Here is a 7,618-nt window from a genome sequence, read left to right as displayed (position 1 = left end):
TTTAATAATCTGTTTAATGTCTCCTTCTGCTGAGTTGCATGCCCCAGAGGGCACGTGGCCAGGCCTGCCAGTCCACCACTGTGCTGTTGGTTCCTGGCACAGAGGATAGGGGAGCTGGTTAACACGCAGCAAGTGAGAGAATCTGGCACTTCCTCAGGAAGTTAAACAAAGTCACGATCGTGTGCGCAGTTCTATTGTAGGTATTTACCCCAAGAGAATTTCAGATGTGTGTCCACACAGAAACTTGTATGCAAACGTTCATAGCAGCAATATTCATAATAACCAAAAAGCAGAAATACCCAAAAGTCCATCAGCTTGTGCATGCATGAGTAGAATGTGGTCTATCCATACAGTGAAATAATATTCGACCATAAAAAGTAATGACGTACTGTTACAACCTTGAAAACATCATGCTAAGTGAAGTAAGCCAGATGGGAAAGGCTGCGTATTATATGAATCCACTTATATTAAGTGTCCAGAATAGACAAATCCATAAAATACCTGGTGGCTGTTAGGGGTTGGTGGGGGGAGGAGATAATAAAAAAAGAAAAAAATCTCTTCACATGAGATTTCTTTCTGTTATGATTGAAATCCTTTGGAATTAGAGAGATGGAAGTTGCACAATGCAGGAAATATACTAAAAAACACTGAACTGTAAACTTTAAGGTGATGGTGTTTATATTATATGAATTGTACCCCAACTTTTAAAACTTCTGCCTTAAAATATACATATTTTTTCCTTTTGGGGGGCCTGCTAAACTTTTGTGTCCTTAGTTCCCTGACCAGGGATCAAACCTGGGCCTCCTGTATTGGAAGTGTGGGAGTCCTCACCACTGGACCACCAGGGAATTCCTGATATACATGTTTATTGAGTGAACAGTTCATCCCTGAAACAGAAACTCCGGGGTCTCTGGATCAGTTCTCAGATTTTTGAGATTTTAGTGCTAGCTGTGTTTCCTAAGAAAAGCTGGTCTCTAAAGGGTGAGACGTTGGCACTCTGTGTGAGAAAACAGCGTGGCTATAGTTTATCTGTGACTGTGTATTGGTTGCCAGCAGTCCTGCTGGACATAGTCCATCACTGACATTTTTATTAACTTCAAGAGAGGAATTTCAAGAGGGAGGCTTCTACCCTTTCTTCTTGAAACTGATTTCTGAGGTGTGTCACATTAACAAAAACATCCCAGACTTCAAGGCCAAGTATCACAGCTTCATCTTAGGGGGACAGGGGCAGGTGGCAAGTACTCCAGTGAGAATTTGGATGTGTTTTATTGCAGGCTTTGGAGATTTACGTAAGAGGTAAAGAAAACCAGTTGGTACTATGTGAGGCCATGATTTAGAGCTGGCAGGAATACAGAGAAATGTGCTATGTCTGTAGTTCAAACCCTGGTGGAGTGGGTGTAGGGAGGGAGCCAGACATTCCGTGTGTGAATGTGCTCAGAGGCCCTTCAGCTTGGTTGAACAAGGGGAATTTTCAGGGCTTGTTCTTGCAGATGGATTTCCTCTAAATGAGAAGAGGAGACGGACACTTTACCAGGTTGTCTCCTCTTATCGAGAAGCAAAAAAGTCCTGAGAAAAATCAATGTGTAAAAGGGAAAAACCATTTTTGCAGGAATTCTTTGCTCTCAACAGCAGGTTTTGGCCAGGGCCACTTAGAGGTTGAGAGTAACCTGCAGTTATGTGCATTTTTTAAGGTTCCTAGTAGCCGACTCATTGGCAAAGACCCTGATGCTGGAAAAGATTGAGGGCAGGAGGAGAAGGGGACAACAGGGGATGAGATGGTTGGATGGCATCACTGACTCAACAGACATGAGTTTGAGCAAACTCCCTAGAGATAGTGAAGGACAGGGAAGCCTAGAGTGTTGCAGTCCATGGGGTGGCAAAGAGTCAGACAGGACTTAGTGACTGAACAGCAACAAATGTTAAAATGTGAAGAAATGTCCCCCTTCAAAAGGTTGCTGGGAACTGTGGTATATTTTAAAAGTTTATATTTGACAGATTGATACTTTTGCCACAGAAACATAGAGTAAAGGTAATTATGCTTTTGTGCTATAATGCCCTGACATTTTAAATCTATGACATGAAGTGCTCTACAGGCAGTGATGGAACTTGGACTTAGAGATCTACCCATCAACGTCTGCCATCAACATCTCTCAGTCCTGTCATCTAGAGATGATGTGCAAAGCCAGAGTAGGGGGCCCTTTGTGAATCATAAGACCAGAGCCCAGTGCTTTCTACACCTGACCATCATCTCTATACAGGCCCCATGGGCCCCGCCACCTACTGCAGGTCACTTGGGTTGGAGTGAGATGCTGCAGACTCAAAAGCTGTGTTTTTGCTGAAGCCAGTTCTTATGAAGACCTTTTGCTTCAGTCAATAAGCAGTTTGTTCTTGAGACCTTAGCACTCTTTCTGGTCAATTCCATATGCCTGTTTGCTGGATGTTTTTGTGGATTTTATTTTTGTTTTAGTCAAAAGCCATAGCTTGTTTCTAGGGCAAAGGCAGTAATTATTCATTTTCCAACTGCAAACAACCAAGTGTCAGGCAAGGTCACACTTCAGCCCTCCTAGCTCTTGCTTGCTGAACTGGCTCCTGTGAAGGACGCCTCTGAGGCCTTGGCCTACTCTAGACCCTCATGCATCACTTTTCCCAAAGCCTCAAACCCAGATGGCCATGCCAGCCAGTGACTTGGTAGTGGCACTGTGAGTCCAAGGATCCACGGGAACTCACCTGGAGGAATTTGGGAAAGGGAGTTTAGCTTCATTAGAAGATCTTTAAGGCTTCCCTGGTGGTCCAGTGATTAAGAATCCACCTTGCAACACAGGGGACACCAGTTCGATTTCCCGTTGGGGAAGATCCCCCAGGCTCTGGAGCAACTACTGAAGCCTGCGTGCCTAGAGCCCATGCTCTGAAACAAGAGAAGCCACTGCAATGAGAAATCTGTGCACCGCAACTAGAGAAAGCTTGCTCACAGCAATGTTGACCCAGTGCAGCCAAAATAAATAAATAGTTAAAAAAAAAAAAAAAGAACATCTTTAAACAAGAGTGCAGGGTGTGGAATTCCCTGGCAGTCTAGTGGTTAGGACTTGGTGCTTTTACTGCTGGGGCCTGGGTTTGATCCCTGGTCAGGGAGCTAAGATCCTGCAAGCTGTGCAGCCAAAATGAAAAAAAAAAAAGAGTTGGGGGACAAATAGCATTTTGGATCATTGTAGAGGACAAGCTCAAGGAGTTGCTTGGATACTAAATTTCTGTGTGAGGTGTCAGCTGTGAACTACCTTGCCATGCCCAGTTGTAGCAGTCAGGGCACATTCCAGAATAACTATCATGTACCAGGTATGAACCCAACAATTGTCATGGTATCTTCTCACTTCATCTTCACCACAACCCAATGGTATAGGTATTATTCTCATGCCCATTTTACAGATGAGGAAACCAAGGGTAGAATGGCTGAGCAACTTGCCCCAAATCACACAACTACTGAGTAGCGAGAGCCAGGATCTGAAGACTGGTGTAACTCCAGAGGTCATGATCTCAGAAGCTCTATTTCTGGGTTTGTAGAGAACTTTCCTTTTCCAAACAAACTTCACGTTCAGGGTCTTTCTGTGAACAGAAAGTCAACTGTCCACCTCACAGGGCAGTGAAAGGGAGGCTCCTACAGCATGGCTGTGAATGCAAACAAGGACATGAAAAGCTCTGAACCTCAGGAGGAGGCAGACCACAGGAGAGTTTTGAACAGGGAGGCAGGAGGAGCTGTCTGCGCCCTGTTGAGACCAGCCTCCTGAGCAGGTCACCCAAGGTTTCCCTGGAGCTTCTCAACTGGGACAGAAAGAGACTCGGGAATCTTGAAGCAGGAGGGAATCTTGACCGTTCACCCTCTCCTGTTTCTGAAAATGAAACGGGTCTGGGAGATTAGGAGGAGAACAATTTTACTGTCTGCAAGCACAAGCTGGGTCTCCTGGCTCCTACACCATTTAGAAGATGAGCCATTCTCTCAACTAGGAAGCCCAGAACCTGAGAGGTGATGCAATTGACCATGGGAACAATCTCAGGTAGCCTCGGCCTGCAGCGGCTTGAAGCAGTATTTGTTTTCCTGGCCAAAGATTGAGGTCAGGTAGCGGCAGGGAGAGCGCTGAATCCTGGTCACTAGACCACCAGGGACAGTGGCTAGTGGCAAGGCCCTAGCCTGTCAGTGGTGTAGAAATGAATTTCCACATAGAGATGGAAAGTCATGAAACAAGTAAGGTGTTTATTGGGAGGAAAAGAGTATGTGTGGATAGACACATGGGCGGGCTCAGAGAGAGTCGTGCCCTCATGATAGTTTGAATCACTTATGTGAGGCATTTCTGCTGGGTTTCCTTGGACCAATCATCTTGCTTTGCCTGATTCTGAATCCATATTTGATTTACCTCAGCGTCCTTCCATGTGTGTGAGTTCATCTCTTAGTGAAGATGGAGTCTAGTGAAGAGGTCTATGGGTATCTGACATCACTTGCTAGGAAGTGACACCCCCCCTCTTTTGACCTCCAAGTAGCCTTTCTGCACACGCGTAGTTGGGAAGCTCTCCTTAACTTCAAGAATGCGGAATATATATTGCCTTTTATCTCTTATCTGGGCAGGGTTCAGCCTCCTCCACTTGCTTTTATGAGTTTCTGCTTTTATGGAGTTTCTGTCCACAGCGGAGAATCTGTTCAGCCTGGGGCTCCTTCATCTCCTCCCTCAGGAAGGAACTCAGCCTTGAGTCCCTTGGGGTCTGCCAGCTGCTAAAATGACAGTGGACTGTGAATGGAAGGTGATCTTCAAACCCTTTTAGGATGAATGAATCATGTGCATTTTTGTAAGCATATGAATTATCTGGGCAAATGTCAAAAATGACTCCAATCTGACTGCAGGTCTTGCCCTTGATACACTGTTCTCACTGCTGATCCAGAAAGTCCCCAACCCATTACCACCCACTTTGCATGGACTAAATGGTGTTTGTTTTTTAGATTTGTTTTCTGCAGGCCTGGACCTGTCTGGATCTGAGCACACTTTTTTCCCCACTACCTTCTTGCCTTTAATTCTCCATGGTGTAGGCTGTGTCCTCTAGGCGGCAGAAAGGAGCCATTTGTTCTACAAGGGCTGAGCCTGGAGATGTCCCAGAACTTTAAGGAGAAAGGAAATACCCAAAGATCTTACACATGCTTTTCTCACTGATTAAAATGTGATCTAGAATCCTCCAAAAGAGAGAATATTGGTAGGAACTCAGGCTCTGAATTCAAATAGCCTCAAATTTGATGGATCTAATGTACAGTCCAGTGACTAGAGTTCACAATTGCTGTTTAGTCCCTGAGTCTTGTCCAACTCTTTTTTTTTTCTTTTTAAGATAAAGAGTATTGGCTGTTTTTTTTTTCTTTTTTTAAATTTATTTTAATTGGAGGCTAATTACTTTACAATATTATAGTGGTTTTTGCCATACCTTCACATGAATCAGCCATGGGGGTACATGTGTTCCCCATCCTGATCCCCCCTCCCACCTCCCTCCCCATCCCATCCCTCTGGGTCATCCCAGTGCACCAGCCCTGAGCACTTGTCTCATGCATCCAACCTGGACTGGCGATCTGTTTCACATATGATAATATTCATGTTTCAATGCTATTCTCTCAAATCATCCCACCCTCGCCTTCTCCCACAGAGTTCAAAAGTCTGTTCTTTACATCTGTGTCTCTTTTGCTGTCTCGCCTATAGGGTCATCATTACCATCTTTCTAAATTCCATATATATGCATGAATATACTGTATTGGTGTTTTTCGTCCTGACTTACTTCACTCTGTATAACAGGCCCTGGTTTCATCCACCTCATTAGAACTGATTCAAATGCATTCTTTTTAATGGCTGAGTAATATTCCATTGTGTATATGTACCACAGCTTTCTTATCCATTCGTCTGCAGCTGGACATCTAGGTTGCTTCCATGTCCTGGCTATTGTAAACAGTGCTGCAATGAACATTGGGGTACACGTGTCTCTTTCAATTCTGGTTTCCTCAGTGTGTGTGCCCAGCAGTGGGATTGCTACCAGGTCGTATGGCAGTTCTATTTCCAGTTTTTTAAGGAATCTCCACACTGTTCTCCATAGTGGCTGTACTAGTTTGCATTCCCACCAACAGTGGAAGAGGGTTCCCTTTTCTCCACACCCTCTCCAGGATTTATTGTTTGTAGACTTTTTGATAGCAGCCATTCTGACTGGCATGAAATGGTACCTCATTGTGGTTCTTGTCCAACTCTTTTTTTTTTTTTAATATTTATTTATGGGCCAAGCTGTGTGGCATGTGGGATCTTAGTTCCCTGACCAGGGATCGAACCTGAGCCCCCCGAATTGGAAGCACAGTCTTAACCGCTGGACCGCCAGGGAAGTCCTCTTGTCCAACTCTTTTGTGACCCTGTGGACTGTAGCCCACTGGGCTCCTCTGTCCATGGGATTTCCCAGGCAAGAATACTGGAGTGGGTTGCCATTCTCTTCTCCAGGGCATCTTCCCAACCGAGGGCATTTTCCTGACCCAGGGATCCATCCCAGGTCTCTTGCTTGGCAGGCGGATTCTTTACTACTGAGCCACCTGAAAGTATAGGTCATGATACTATACTATATATTTGAAATTTGCCCAAAAATAGACCTTAAATACTCTCAACACACACACACACACACACACACACACGGTAACCATGTGAGTTCATGGATGCATTAATTAACCTTATTATGGTAATTATTTCACAATATATATGAATATCAAGTAGATCATTGTATACTCTATATTTCCACAGTGTTATTTGTCAATTATATCTCAGTGAAGCATAAAAAAAAAGAAAAGAAAAAAAAGAAACCAAAACCCCCCAAAACAGAAAAGCTTACATTTACCATCAGCCGTCTACTGTGACTATAGCAGGCTATTTAAGTTCATCAAGCCTCAGTTTCCTGTTTTGTAAAATAGGAATAGTAATAATACCCACTTAAGAGGATTGTTGTGAGCTTTATATGGCAATTGCTAAAAAAAAGTTTGCTTTCATTATTACCTTAACTGTTACTGCTGCTCTATAAATAGCAATGAATTTTAAGTCTGAAGGGAAGGTGAACCCACTTTCTTCAATATTGGCTAAAGCTCTCTAAGGAGGCATTCAGCCCATTCTTTTCCAGGCTCTGTCCTAGGATGACATTTCACATCCTGGAAACCAATAATATGAACAACACAGAGGCCACACTGGACACAAGGAAACGTGTTACGTGTTGGCTTCCTCAATAAAATCAAACCCGCTTCCTCCAAGGTCAACCCCAGGTGCACGGATGCTGTCTGCATGGGAAGGGTGGCTGGATCTTTTGTTTCTGTCCCCAAGATTCACCTTCCTCTGGAGATTTCTCCCTAATCTCACTGGCGTCACCACTGGCAAGGAAAGTTGCACCTCTTCCCCACCCCCATGAGAATCTTGCTTCTGCCACCCACCTTAGTGGATCTGGGTTTGCTTTTATTGAGGGTGTCAGTAAGTTTCCTTACCCCGAGACTTGGAGGTTTTCTGCTTTTTAGCTTCATCCTGAGATTTTAGGATGTTTAGTACCTAATTGGAAATAATCATCACTATAGCAGCTACCTTAGTGC

At 44.2% G+C, this 7,618-nt stretch overlaps 1 non-coding gene across 1 annotated transcript; it reads right to left on the bottom strand.

Moving 5' to 3' along the window:
- Positions 1 to 774: 774 nt before the first annotated feature.
- On the bottom strand, positions 775 to 848 carry TRNAG-UCC. The gene has a single exon. It is a non-coding gene; the product is annotated as a tRNA-Gly (tRNA).
- Between the last annotated feature and the right edge of the window lie 6,770 nt (positions 849 to 7,618).

The sequence above is a fragment of the Cervus elaphus genome, chromosome 12, assembly GCF_910594005.1.
Source record: "Cervus elaphus chromosome 12, mCerEla1.1, whole genome shotgun sequence".
Classification (NCBI taxonomy): domain Eukaryota; kingdom Metazoa; phylum Chordata; class Mammalia; order Artiodactyla; family Cervidae; genus Cervus; species Cervus elaphus.
This window is presented reverse-complemented; position numbering and strand designations above follow the sequence as displayed.